Below are 16083 nucleotides of genomic sequence, written 5' to 3'. Positions count from 1 at the left end.
TGTAATATTTTTTCTGCTTGAGCTTTGTCATGTTTAGGTATAAGTTATTGCATTTGCTGCTGCTGTTTGCCAGGCATAGTGCTACTAAATTTCGGTTTGTATTACTCTGTTAAGCCAGATTTACTACTGATTTATTTTTCTTGTTACTGCAGATTGGCTCATATTAGTGATAATGTTGCATTTTCTATGCTAACTTATATATATATATATATATATAATATATATATTGTTGCTTGCTTTGCCAATTTGCATTTTTTGTCATTGCTGTTTGTGTTAATTGTTTTGTGCTGCTGCATTGCCTTGTCCCTTAGTTTAGCATCTGAGCTCAGTAGATTTAAGTTAGCTTAAGATGGGGTAGGCTATATAAGAGAACGAGTTGTGATGAATTGGAAGAAATGCATTGAGAAGCTATAAGAAAATGGTTTGGCCAAAAAGTATTTTGAAAGAGGATATGAACAAAAAAGTAGGGTTTAGGGACAACAGGTTTAGGTAGGATGTTCTTGGAAATAAATGATGAGGTAAGATAATGGAAAATAAATAATGAGGTAAGAAGTATGTGAACATATAAATACAGAAAGCATGCTTGGATAGGATTTTTTTGGTGGAAACAAATGTTGAAATAAGACGAAAGATCTATGGAATGAAGTTTTGGGTAGGACTGCAGTACCAAATGTTACCCTGAAAACGAACCCTATCTTTCCTTTCGTATTATTCCGCTATGTGTTTATGTATCCTTGTGTATTTGTCTTTTTCCTGTCTTTATGTGTTTAGCTAATAAGATTTATGTTGTGGAATTTTTCAAATACTATGTTATTTTCTTTGTAAAGATGTTTAGACATTATTTATTCTGTTCTGTTTTAATGCTGAAGTGTGAAATTAATGTTTAGAAAACTATTCTCATTATTTTATATATTTACTTATGTCATAACTCCTGTAACACTGATGTACATGTTTATTTCTATTCCTTTGTAAAGCCTGTTTTACTACAAATGTTATCTGTATTGTTATGTTCTTTAATGATGTATTTTGTACCTTTGTTATTGTATTATTATGTTATAAAATTGTAATTGACACCAGTTCATCAAATTAAGTAACTTGAAAGTTACATTTCACTGCACACGTTTCTGTTGGTCATAGTATATGGACAATATGTGAGAAGTAGGGACTGTTAGTGTTTGCACGTGTGTTGAAAATTCAGCAAGGGACTGGTTAACAGCATTGCTGGTTCTAAGGATAATTCCAAGAACTTTGTGAGTGCACAAGTGGTGGTTTATGGACTCGCTATATAGTACAAGACTCTTCGATGGTGATTGTGCACCTACACAGTCGCAACAGATGGCTGCTGGCCGTCTCTACAAGGACTGAAGTGGGTCTGCACCTTTGATGATCCACCAATACCATTATTTATACAAGGACTGCAGTGGGTCTGCACCTCTGGTGGCCCATCAATATCATACTCTCTACTAAGACTATAGTGGGTCTGCTCTGTGATGACTTACCTACCAATATTCTTCAAAACTTCGAATGACTCTGCTGTCATTTTGCTCTGTTGTGGCCCATTACCTGCCTGCATGTCAAGAGTCAGCACTGTCTTTCCGTTAGAAGGACAACACTACTTCTTCAAGACTGCATGGAAATCCACTACTTTCGTGTGCATTTTCTTTTACTGTTCAGACTTTGAGAAAAACACTGCTATTTTACTGTGATGAACGATCAGGACTGTCTTTATAGACTGTGAGAAAATTTTAGCTTTTGACCAACATTGTATCAATAAGTGTGTGCCTTTGAATTCCTGTTATTGTAATTATGAAAATTTTTTTCAAATCTGTATTGGCCACTGCCCAAAACAATTTGTAAAATTTTTTGTGGAGAACATGGGGGCTATGTAAGTAGGCTGTTTAGGTTCTTATATTGGTAACGCCACGTAGCGCTCTGTATCAAAATCACTGGCTGTGCTGTGTGCAGTCTGTGGCTAGTCTGCATTGTTGTCTGCCATTGTAGTGTTTGGCAGCTGGATGTTAACAGCGCGTAGCGTTGCGCAGTTGGAGGCGAGCCGCCAGCAGTGGTGGATGTGGGGAAGTGAGATGGCCGATTTTTGAGAATGGGTAATCTGGAGGTGTGTCCATAAGAAACAGTACATTTGTAAGAATGGATGTCATGAACTGCTATATATATTATGACTATTAAGGTAAATACGTTCTTTGTTCTCTATTAAAATCTTTCATTTTCTATCTATGCCTATCAGTAGTTAGTGCCTTCCATAGTTTGAATCTTTTATTTAGCTGGCAGTAGTAGCGCTCGCTGTATTGCAGTAGTTCGAGTAACGAAGATTTTTGTGAGGTAAGTGATTTGTGAAACGTATAGGTTAATTTAGTCAGGGCCATTCTCTTGTAGGGGTTACTGAAAGTCAGATTGCGTTGCCCTAAAAAAAATATTGTGTGTCAGTTTAAGCACAGTCATGTATAATTTTTCTAAGGGGTTGTTTCATAGTATATATGTATCTAGTACAATATTACATGCTGAGAGGGACCAAACAGTGTCTTATCTAAAGATCTCCCTCAATGCCCATGAAAATTCTGGTTATAAATAAAGGCTTTCGATTTCACCAATCTTAGTGTCCAGGAACTGATGGATAATACAAGAAATGAAATTGCTGGTAGGAGAAAAAGGCTGAAATGCTGAACTCCTTTTTCAGACATTCCTTGGCAAATACAGATCACTGCCCCTGTGTCCTTCATGTACTTCTGCAAAGATTGATGATACAGATATTAGTCAAGTGAAGCTATATGGTTCTAGATTCGTTTTCAAGTCTCAGACATCTACGATTTATATATATATATATATATATATATATATATATATATATATATAATATTGGGTTTGGCAATATATATATATATATATATATATATATATATATATATATATATATATATATATTTCTGGCCAAACCCAATTTTAGGATGAACTAGTATCGCTTAGGTCAAACTCGTTCATTCTGTTACTGATAGGATAAAACAATTTAGCCTAGGTCGACTCGGTTTATCCTAGATAGAATTTACAGACTTAAGGATAAACTGGTACATCCTAGTCTGAACTAATTTTGCCTAGTTAGTATGTTCTACAAGCTTTTCAAAGTAGACTAAGTAAAGGAATGAAAATAAAATAGTGAATATGATTCCTTAAAGTTATTTATTAACTAAGCAGTAATGTCAAATCTGTCACTAGATCAACTTACATGTATCCATCCACAGAAATCGCCTTATCTGCAATTTGCTTTTGTACTTATTTTTGCCAGGTTTGGTTTGGTGGCACTTAGAATTGCAGAGTACTTTATTTTTCTTACAACTGCATTTGTTTGTTGTACAATTTTTCATTTAGCTGTATTTCACGAAGCCTTGCCCTGATCCAACAGAATGTTTTGCGGCTGCAGTCCTTAAAGATATTGCAATATCCTGATTAATATCCTCTACATCTGAAACCTTCTGAATGCAGACGCCATAAACAGTTCTAAAAAAATAAAAAAGAAGTTAAAACAAATATTTTTTAAATTTTCTATTACAAACAAATTATGGAAACTTTTTATAAAATTATACCTACAATAATGTTTTTGAAGTATGTCATGTTTGGTGCCAACTTTGTAGAGGTGGCATTCAGTCTTTTGAAGTATTACTCCAGTTATGTTTCGAAGGTCACCTCTGGCTTTATCTACATCTGGAACAGCTATGGTTACGTTGTCTCCAATGTTAACTGGTGGATGGAATTTGTCAGAGGAAGCTTTCATTTTTTTAGCTTTTTTTTTTTTAATTTTATGTCGCAATTTTTCTGGCATTTTGAACGTCGTTTGTGTCAATTTTCAGTATTGCTGTCATCTTCGATTACCTTCTTTAGGTCATCTTCATCCTGAATATCATTTATGATTTCTTGAGCCAACGAGGAAGTGGAAAGTCTTACTTTAGATTCGATTCCGAATAATTCTTTGATAGGTGATTGTTTTATGCCATATTGGTAAGCTCGATTCTTCATTAATTGGACATACCTTAATCCTTCCGACCACTTCGTCGAACTGTTGTCCTTTAACCAAGAATATGTCGTATTTTCAACGTCTTGATTAGCACGTTCAACAGAATCCTGGCTTTGGCTGTGCCTTGGTTTTCCATGCACAACTTTCAGCTGTGACCAAAGTTTTGCGAGTTCACTTATGACATTAGTAACAAATTCTCTGCCATTATCAGATTGAAGAATGCACGGCGCCCCTATAGTTTAGAATATGTCATTCAAATGAGAAGCCACTTCTTCAGCCCTCTTTGAAGTTAACACACGAAGAAGAACAAATTTTGTGAGATGATCTTGGTAAACTAAAACGAATCTTAAATTCCCGTCTCGTTGTGTTTGCAAATAAATCAAATCGACTTGGCATCTGCTATTCATTTCCGAATGGGGAATTGGCTTCGAAACTAGGCCTCTTTTCTTTTCTGTCTTCTTTTGTTGACAAACATCACACATTGATAAATAGAGGCACATCATTTCCTTTGTGATATTGGCATATGTTTTGATGTCTCGGCTAACATCCTATCGCGACCACCATGACTCACAGCTATATTAGCTGTGTCAATCACATATAAACTTCAGCAGCTGGAAAAAAGTATTTTATATTCCCTTTACACCGTGCAATGATTTTTTCACATTATCAATTTTCAAAACAGCAAATCGTTTCAATCTTCTTTCTTGTAATGATGTTCTTTTTTCCAACTTTTCCGCGTCTTCTACTTGTTTAATCAAATCCGTATATTCGTCTACTGATATCACATTATAATGAGAAGATTTTTTGTTTTCATTCAGCAAAATTTCCTCCAGAAACTTTTCTCTCCACAGCTTCCGATTGGCTTGTCTACTACACGAAGGCCCATCCATAATGAAACGCCTCACAATAATTGTACTAGGATTATAAGAAAATCTTTTAAACGCACCCGGCAACTTAACACGAATACTCGTCGATGCAAAATACCGTTCAAAACAAAGAACAGTGAGAGAGAAGAGCAGTTTGGAGGCACGAGGGGCGAGCCAGAGATGATTCGGGGATTCCTCGTTCGTACAGGCAGCGACATGCATTGCGATGAGGCAAAATTACGTCAACTAGGACGTACTAGTATATCCCAGCGCGTGTAAATTCCAACTAGGGTAAACCGATTCGACCTAGGCTAAACTGTCTTACCCTATCGGTAACAGGATGGACGAGTTAGCCCTAGGCCAAACTAGGTCATAATAAAATCGGGTTTGGCGGGTAACATATATATAAAATCTTAAATGTCTGAGACTTGAAAAGTTATCTAGAACCATATAGCTTCACTTAACTAATATCTGTATCATCATCCTCGGCAGAGGTACATGAAGCACACAGCGGCAGCCGGCCGGTGTGGCCGTGCTGTTCTAGGCGCTTCAGTCTGGAACCATGTGACAGCTACGGTCGCAGGTTCGAATCCTGCCTCGGGCATGGATGTGTGTGATGTCCTTAGGTTAGTTAGGTTTAAGTAGTACTAAGTTCTAGGGGACTGATGACCATAGATGTTAAGTCCCATAGTGCTCAGAGCCATTTGAACCATTTTTTTTTTAACAGCGGCAGACTGAAGCGATGAATGATAAATTGTGCCAAGGCTGCGATTCAAACACAGGTCTCCTTCTCACTAGGCCGATACGCTAACCTCTACACTACCTTGGCAGAGTGGCTTTGCAGTTATACACACACATACACAAACACACACACACACACACACACACACACACACATATGCTCCATTGATAGAGACCAGGCCAAATATCTCACGAAATAAGCATCAAACGAAAAAACTACAAAGAACGAAACTCGTTTAGCTTGAAACGTCCCCTTCGAAAAATTTAGTGAATGATTGAGCTGATAAACCCCTACGTTATTTGATTTTCAAACAGCTGAGCACAACTGAACATACTCAGACAATTCTCACTTTACTTATTCTGATCAAAACTAAACTGACACACAATATTTTTTAGCGCAACGCAATCTGACTTTCAATAATCCCTACAAAAGAATGGCGCTGACTAACATTAACCTATACCTTTCACAAATCACTTACCTCACAAAAATCTTCGTTACTCGAACTACGGTAATACAGCGAGCACTACTACTGCCAGCTAAATAAAAGATTCAAACTACTGAAGGCACAAACTACTGATAGTCATAGTTAACAAATGAAAGATTTTGATAGAGAACAAACAATGTATTTGCCTTAATAGTGTTCAAAAGTCATAATATATATAGCAGTTCATGACATCCATTCTTACAAGTGTACTGTTTCTGATGGACACACGTCTAGATCATCCGCTCTCAAAAATCCGCCATCTCACTTCCCCACATCCACCACTGCTGGCGGCTCACCTCCAACTGCGCAACGCTACGCGCTGTTAACATCCAACAGCCCAACACTACAATAGCGAATATTGCAACAATGCCGACGAGCCACAGACTGCACACAGCACAGTCAGTGATTTTCATACAGAGCGCTACGTGGCGTTACCAATATAAAAACCTAAACAGCCTACTTACAAGCTTGAATGGGGAAACCAGATGGTGCTATGATTGACCTGCTAGATGGCGCTGCCATAGGTCAAACGGATATCAAATGTGTTTTTTTTTTTAAATAGGAACCCCCATTTTTTATTACATTTTATTCGTGGAGTACGTAAAGAAATATGAATGTTTTAGTTGAACAACTTTTTTCGCTTATACAAATGTATAAGTACGTGGTATCACGTAACATCCCGGCAGTGCGGACGGTATTTGCTTCGTCATACATTACCCGTGTTAAAATGGACCGGTTACCAATTGCGGAAAAGGTCGATATCGTGTTGATGTATGGCTATTTGTGATCAAAATGCCCAACGGGCGTGTGCTATATATGCTGCTCGGTATCCTGGACGACATCATCAAAGTGACCGGACCGTCCGTTATTTAAGGATGTAGCGGTTAATCCGCACATCAATAACAGACAAATTGCGCGAGAATCGGGAATCTCAAAAACATTGGTGTTGAGAATGCTACATCAACATCGATTGCACCCGTACCATATTTCTACACCCCAGGAATTGCATGACGACGACTTTGAACGTCGTGTACAGTTCTGCCACTGGGCACAAGAGAAATTACGGGACGATGACAGATTTTTTTGCACGCGTTCTATTTAGCGACAAAGCGTTATTCACCAACAGCGGTAACGTAAACCGACATAATATGCACTATTGGGCAACAGAAAATCCACGATGGCCGCGACAAGTGGAACTTCAGCGACCTTGGCGAGCTAATGTATGGTGCGGCATTATGGGAGGAAGGACAATTGGCCCCCATTTTATCGATGGCAATCTAACTGGTGCAACGTATGCCGATTTTCTAACTAATGTTCCACTGATGTTACTACGAGATGTTTCACTGCATGACAGAATGGCGATGTAATTCCAACATGATGGATGTCCGGCACATAGCTCGCGTGCGGTTGAAGCGGTACTGAATAGCATATTTCATGACAGGTGGATTGACCGTCGAAGCACCATACCATGACCCGCACGTTCACCGGATCTGACGTCCCCGGATTTCTTTCTGTGGGGAAAGTTGAAGGATATTTACTATCGTGATCCACCGTCAACGCCTGACAACATGCGCAGCGCATTGTCAATGCATGTGCGAACATCACGGAAGGCGAACTACTCGCTGTTGAGAGGAATGTCGTTACACGTACTGCCAAATGCATTGAGGTTGACGGACATCATTTTGAGCATTTATTGCACTAATGTGGTATTTACAGGTAAGCACGCTGTAACAGCAAGCGTTCTCAGAAATGATAAGTTCACAAAGGTACATGTATCACACTGGAACAACGGAAATAAAATGTTCAAACGTGCCTACGTTCTGTATTTTAATTTAAAAAACCTACCTGTTACCAACTGTTCGTCTAAAATTGTGAGCAATATGTTTGTGACTATTACAGCGCCATCTATCACAAAACGAAAAAAGTGGTCCAAATAAAACATTCATATTTCTTTACGTACTACACGAATATGTAATAAAAATAGAGGTTCCTATTAAAAAAAAAGCAGTTGATAACCGTGTGACCTATGGCAGCGCCATCTAGCCAGGCCAACCATAGCGCCATCTGGTTTCCCCCTTCAAGCTTCACGAGTTTCGTTCTTTGTAATTTTTTTCCTTTGATGCTTATTTCGTGATATTTGGCCCGGTCACTATCAATGGACCACCAGGTGGTGTAGAGGTTAGCGCGTCGGGCTAGTGAGAAGGAGGCCTGTGTTCGAATCCCAGCCTTGGTACAAATTATCATTCATCGCACAGTCTGCATATATACATCACAGATATTATTTCAGTGACAGTGAGGAACAGGTAAAATCGCTAAAACTAAACAATGGTCCAGGATCAGATTGGACGGACACCTGTCACATTCGTGCAGAATTTACAGCCAAGTCAGCTCTCAATTTGACCGTAATATGTCGCAGATCCTATCAAGCGAAATTTTTGTACAGTAATTGGAACGAAAACACAGATCACACCCATTCACCAGAAGAGTAACGGAATGGATCCACGAAACTATCGTATAGTCTCAGTGACGTCCATGTGTTGTGAAAGTAGCGACTCTGTGCTACTGTCACTTCGACCCAAAAGTCCATGATAGCTGAAAATAGCTTCTACCCTGCACTTCCTCAAATATAACTCATACGGACGCTTGGTAATTAACCCTTGTTTGATGGGGTGGCTCTATTACATAAATCTGGCAGTACAATTAGAAATAACAAATAACATTGATTAAGAGTATGTTATAAAATGGTACTTAATTTTACAGTTTGATAGCGAACCACTTGATTCAGACGAATGACATTTAAGTTTTGGAAGCATAAAAAAGACATAAACGTTGAATGGTTAATACCTCAGCAGGTTAGTTTACATATTCACATTAGATACTGCAACATATTTGAATTTATTAATGTTTATTTAGTTATCCTGATCTGAGTAGGGCAGTAGGCCTTCTCTTACAGTTGACCAGGATTTCATATTTATAGTATATTTTTACATCATACTGCAAGTGGACTGTTTAGGTTTTTATGTTGGTAACGCCACGTAGCGGTCTGTATGAAAATCACTGACTGTGCTGTGTGCAGTCTGTGGCTGGCTGGCATTGTTGGAATATTCGCTATTGTAGTGTTGGGCAGTTGGATGTGAACAGCGCGTAGCGTTGCGCAGTTGGAGGTGAGCCGCCAGCAGTGGTGGATGTGGAGAGAGACGCCAGAGTTTTGAGAGGTTAGAGGTTGCTATAGCGGACGATCTGGACGTGTTTGCGCCAGAAAAAGAAAGTTGTAGAGATGGATGTCATGAACTGACATATATATATATATATATATATATATATATATATATATATATATATATATATATATATATATAATGACTTTTGAACACTATTAAGGCAAATGCATTGTTTGTTCTCTATCAAAATCTTTCATTTGCTAACTATGCCTATCAGTAGTTAGTGCCTTCAGTAGTTAGAATCTTTTATTTAGCTGGCATTATTGGTGCTCGCTGTATTGCAGTAGTTCGAGTAACGAAGATTTTTGTGAGGTAAGTGATTCATGAAAGGTATAGGTTATTGTTAGTCAAGGTCATTCTTTTAAAGTCAGATTGCGTTGCGCTAAAAATATTGTGTGTCAGTTTACTGTTGATCAAAATAAGTAAAGAGAGAAATGTCTGAGTACGTTCAGTTTTGCTCAGCTGTTTGAAAATCAAATAACGTAAGAGGTTTTCCAGCACTGTCATTTCTAAATTTTTCTAAGGGGGACGTTACAATACTTACCCAAGAACTAACAGTTTTAATATGACAAATGGTATTGGTTGTATGATTTACTTTACAAATGGGAATAATGAGATAACGTTCCAGGCACATGAACTTTTCATTTGGACAACCCTTACCATTTGCGATGGCATGCTTTGATTTCTTTGTAGCATCACCTCGGCAAAAAATTATGGGAGTATCTGTGGCAACATGATATGCACCTGTTTCTCCTGCTGCTGTTTTCTTGCAATACATAGTTCTGTGAACTTGTTGTTCCTGGTGTTTCTGGCAAATCTATCGGTTTTACAATGTTCAGCAATGCAACTGCAAGTTTCTTCTTGAATTCAGTTATGAGCACATTTTTGTCATTTAATTGCTTCTAGATATGACGAGCAGCGAACTCTGATGCCATCTTGTGGTTTCACTTCAATCCTTTTTTTAAAGTTGAGGTGTAAGATGCCATTTGACCTGAAATGTCTGCAGCAGTGTATTAAAAATTGTGGATAGTGTTTTGGTTGCTCCTTTTCTTGAGGCGGATGACATATTTAAGGCTCCTTAGTGGTCAGAAACGAGATATCTATCTTGTGCTTCCATTCTCCTACAATAAATTAGCGTTACTCTGCATGCATAATATTTCACCTTCTTGGCCTTCCCTTTCCCTGCGGTCGTTGGATTGTGCTTTTTATTATTCCTCAATGTACCAACAAGATGGGTTGAATTTTCGTTCAACCAACATTCAAAAATGGCTCCTTCAACTCCATCACTACACGAGAAGAGACAGGAGGAGCAATCTCGTTTCCAGGATGCATTGTCCCATGCCAGGCATAGTTTCCTTGAACACACAGCTTGAATAGCTTGGACCGTATTTACAAAGTATATCAGGAATATACTGGCGAAACCACAAAATTGTTCTAAACACCACCATAGTTTCATGAATTCACACTTTCTCACCAGGACAACACTTTTAGTGAAATTTATCGTTTGTTAGAACAACTGGGGCAAAGGCTTACTTCTTTTTTTGTATAGTGCATTCTTTGACCAATAGTTTTGGAGTGTAGGTTTCGAATCCAAATCAACCCACAAAACGAATCGAATGAACGAAGCGTTTCTTAATTATTTGTGTCCACCCATTGTTGTAGTATGCTGTGCTCTGTGCATTTATCATTGATTAGATAAACAGCGTAACGATTCGTCTCAGTGGCCATCATTTCCCAGACTGGGCCATCAAAAAATATTCGGTAAATATCATCTTCATCACATATTCCAGTCATTTTTGTCTTCGTGGGATCAGCAGTTTCCCTTTTACAAGATGTGGTAAAATCATTTATATTTCCAGTTACTTCTCGCTGTGTAACTTTGGAGGTGTCTCTGGGACTCATATTTGGTGATTCACCTACAGTTGGTCTTTTTCTTCTCTTCGGTCTGCCTGCATCACAATCGTCAGAATCACGATCAGAACTGTCTGCAAAGTATTCAGGATCATCGCCGTCATATACTTCGCCAAACTAACTGCCCTCACTCTCACTGAATTCGCTTTCCTCTTCCAACCAACCCGTAGTTGTCTCCATGTCAGACACTGTCACAGACTCACAAGAAAACAAGCTTAGACCTGTGCGCATGGAAACGCTGTAAGGGGGGGGGGGGGTTGAGGGAAGAACCAAACAGCGAGGTCATCGGTCTCATCGGATTAGGGATGTACGGGGAACGAAATCGTCTGTGCTCTTTCAAAGGAGCCATCCCGGCATTTGCCTGGAGCGATTTGGGGAAATCACCGAAAACTAAAATCAGGATGGCTGGACGCGGGATTGAACCGTCGTCCTCCCGAATGCGAGTCCAGAGTGCTGACCACTGCGCCACCTCGCTCGGTAAAATAAGCTTCCATCTTCGCAGGAACACTACTTCAAACACACATAACCACTAGTAACCTTGCTGCGCGAGTTACCACAAACGTAACACAGTTCGTAAACGCTAGGAAACAATTGACTGTAGGTCAAACTACAAGGTCGACTGTCGCACTATGCCTCAATGAATTTCGGAACCAAAAGTGCACAGCCTGTCCAGATGGCCAGGGCAACTGTATAGTCATTTATTTCAATGTAGCTGTGTATAAAAATTATGCACAGGGCCTGGAATATGTGTATCAATTTGATATACATAACAGCCAATGAGTTAAGTAAATACTTATAATTAGGCTGTTCTCTTTAAATATGCTGTCTGATCTTACAAGGTACCAACTGAGCTATGTACCAATGCTGGATAAAAAGATTCCATGCCGCCTGGACCTGCATGAGTCAGAAAGCTTCCTTGAACCCAACTACGCATGTAACGTGTTACACAGTGGAAATTGTAATAATTTGAATGGATATTAATTGTTTGAATGAGATCAACCTTAATCCAAGCATCTGGGTTGTTGTGTTGGTTCCTGCATATACAGTACCTAAGTGGATAAACGTCAAAGTATTAAAATTGAGTCCAAAGTCCAGTTTAAGCATCGCATTTATTATTCAAATGTACTTGAGGGCAACGGGATACAACATTTCAACATCACAAAATAAAATTGTAGAACAGCATATTTTTATGACAACCAAACAGTCTTACAATTACTTGATATACAACAAGGGTGCAAAGACTGCTCCAGTAGTGAGCCACATGCTACATGCACGACATCCTCATAGTGGAAAGTACGTGGGAAGACCATAATGAGCTGCTAAATCAGCTGCTGAGTGCATTGAAGTTTTGCGGAGTGATGGCGAATCTAGGAAGATCGAAGTACCGTTTAGAACGGTTGTTGTTCAGAGATTTAAACGTAAAAATGCGATCAGATTTTACAGAGAGCAGCTTTACAGTTTGCGAATGCGACGAGACGAATCTGTCGAGCAGTTTGCCGACAGAATTCGAAACACCAATGCTCAAACGTACGAGTTAGTAAAAGATGAAAATGAAAATCGCATTCAGTTGTTCGAAGCCGACCAGAGAACCTTGGACACATTTATTCATGGGTTGTACGGAGAGGAAGTAAGCAAAGCCGTTAGATTGGCACGATGTAAAACGTTTCAGGAAGCAGTAGAATCAGCTGTTGGTTTCGTCGAAGCACTAAGACGACCGAATGAGATGCAGAAACAAGAAATCAGAGCTTTCAACACGACAGTACAATGCTACAGATGCAATAAGCTATGTCACAAGCCTAAGGATTGTAAAGCGAATCCTATCTGTTATAATTGCGCGATGTAGGGTCATGTTTCGAGAGATTGTCGCAAAAGAAGAAAGGTAATGCGAACAACAGACTATCTGCCAGATCTTGAAACGAGTAAGAGGACGTACGAGCCGCCACTTCGTCCGCCCCTTGCCAGAGACAGTGATTCCTGTTAGTTCCAGCGAAAATCAAACCGAAAATGACTTCGTGATAGGTGTTGTATATCGTGGGAGAAACATCAAACTACTTTTTGACACAGGAGCACAGACCTCATTAATGTGGTGTGGCATATATAAAGGGGATAAATTGAAACCGCCGCTATTAAAAGTGCGAGAGTTAAATGGAGGAAAACTACGTAACTATGGAGAAATTGACGTAGAATTAATTCTTGGCCAAGGCCAAGATGAAGGTGGAAATAAAGATAAAGATAAACACACAGCAAGGGTGTAAGTACACTACTGGCCATTAAAATTGCTACGCCAAGAAGAAATGCAGATGATAAACGGGTATTCATTGGACAAATATATTATACTAGAACTGACATGTGATTACATTTTCACGCAATTTGGGTGCATGGATCCTGAGAAATCAGTACCCAGAACAATCACCTCTGGCCGTAATAACGGCCTTGATGCACCTGGGCATTGAGTCAAACAGAGCTTGGATGGCGTGTACAGGTACAGCTGCACATGCAGCTTCAACAAGATACCACAGTTCATCAAGAGTAGTCACTAGCGTATTGTGACGAACCAGTTGCTCGGCCACCATTGACCAGACGTTTTCAATTGGTGAGAGTTCTGGAGAATGTGTTGGCCAGGGCAGCAGTCGATCATTTTCTGTATCCAGAAAGGCCCATACAGGACCTGCCACATGCGGTCGTGCATTATCCTGCTGAAATGTAGGGTTTCGCAGGGATCGAATGAGGGGTAGAGCCACGGGTCGTAACACATCTGAAATGTAACGTCCACTGTTCAAAGCGCCGTCAATGCGAACAAGAGGTGACCGAGACGTGTAACCAATGGCAACCCATACCATCACGCCGCGTGATACGCCGGTATGGCGATGACGAATACACGCTTCCAACGTGCGTTCGCCACGATGTCGCCAAACACGGATGCGACCATCATGATGCTGTAAACAGAACTTGGATTCATCCGAAAAAATAACGTTTTGCCATTCGTGCACCCTGGTTCGCCGTTGAGTACACCATCGCAGGCGCTCCTGTCTGTGATGCAGCGTCAAGGGTAACCGCAGCCACGGTCTCCGAGCGGATAGTCCATGCTGCTGCAAACGTCTTCGAACTGTTCGTGCATATGGTTGTTGCCTTGCAAACGTCCCCATCTGTTGACTCAGGGATCGAGACGTGGCTGCACGATCCTTTACAGTCACGCGGATATGATGCCTGTCATCTCGATTGCTAGTGATACGAGGCCGTCGAGATCCAGCACGTCGTTCCGTATGACCCTCCTGAACCCACCGATTCCATATTCTGCTAACAGTCATTGGATCTAGACCAACGCGAGCAGCAATGTCGCGATACGATAAACCGTAATCGCGATAGGCTACAATCCGACCTCTATCTAATTCGGAAACGTGATGGTACGCATTTCTCCTCCTTACAGGAGGCATCACAACAACGTTTCACCAGGCAACGCCGGTGAACTGCTGTTTGGGTATGAGAAATCGGTTGGAAACTTTCCTCATGTCAGCACGTCGTAGGTGTCGCCACCGGCGCCAACCTTGTGTGAATGCTCTGAAAAGCTAATCATTTGCATATCACAGCATCTTCTCCCTGTCGGTTAAATTTCACGTCTGTAGCACGTCATCTTCGTGGTGTAGCAATTTTAATGGCCAGTAGTGTAGTTTCAAATAACTAAACGCGTTACGAAAGTGTACTTGGATTTGGTTTCTTGTCCGCTAACGAGGCAGAGATATTTGTCGCAGAAAGAAAGATCAGACTAGGCTGTAGCAACTACAACCTAGGAAATCCTTCTTCAGATAGTACTCAAAGGAGCAGCAATACTGACGTCGTGGGTACGGACCGCCCAAACGATGCATCAGTTCAAACCGTACAAGTCGATGTTCAAAGTGATCAGCCTCAGCAGATTCCAAAGGGAGCAGGAAAGCCAATCTACATTGAAGTTAAGTCACCCCGATGCAAGGAACTTTGTTATTAACTGAGCGATCCGAGAAAAGTGAGTTACTGGATACAATACATTGTTATGTTGCTAGAAGTGTAGATGTAGCTACAATGGTGAGACAGAATGTCGCAGAAGTCCCGGTTACAATAAAGAATATGAGCAATGACCATGTTGTTTTGACACAGGGAACGAAAGTTGCTGAAGTGTCGAGCATAAGTAAAAGTGACGTAATACAGATTCCAGATGAGGTAACAAACGCTGCAGTTATAAACACAGAAGTTTTGTAACAGTACCGCGAAATTACTATGAGGAGACGAAGTTAATAATGAACTTATGCGCAAGATTTGGAAGAAGATAGAACATTTGACAGCTGATGAACAGAAGATTTTAGCGCCTGTTTTGTTGCAGTTTGCATATTTATTCCGAGAACGTGAAAATTTATCTGCCACTCATTTAGTTCAGCATCGTATTCATACAGAAATCTTACCGAATACCATTCAGTCAAAGAGAGTTGGCAGAAGACATGGTTAAAGAACAATTAGAAGCCAGAATTATAAAACCAAGAGATCCATCGGACCCACCGTTTTGTTCACCCATTGTAATTGTAAAGAAGAAATCAATTTCTGGAGAACCACAGTTCCGTTTTTGTGTTGATTACCGATCTTTGAATGCTGTGACCATACCATATGTCTCTCTTCATATCTCACCATGGAGCCCTTCAATATGACCGTAATTAGCTGGTGTTAGGATGTCAGACACAGTGATGATGGGTGCATGTAGTGTGCGTGTTTTAACTTACTTCTCGGTGTTCACGTATTTCTCTACCTCAAGGACCCATTGCTTACAAATCCTGACAAATATTTCGTGTAATTATCATCCGGGGGCAACA

Source organism: Schistocerca cancellata, chromosome 3 (genome assembly GCF_023864275.1).
Source record: "Schistocerca cancellata isolate TAMUIC-IGC-003103 chromosome 3, iqSchCanc2.1, whole genome shotgun sequence".
Classification (NCBI taxonomy): Eukaryota; Metazoa; Arthropoda; class Insecta; order Orthoptera; family Acrididae; genus Schistocerca; species Schistocerca cancellata.
Note: the sequence above shows the minus strand (reverse complement) of the source record.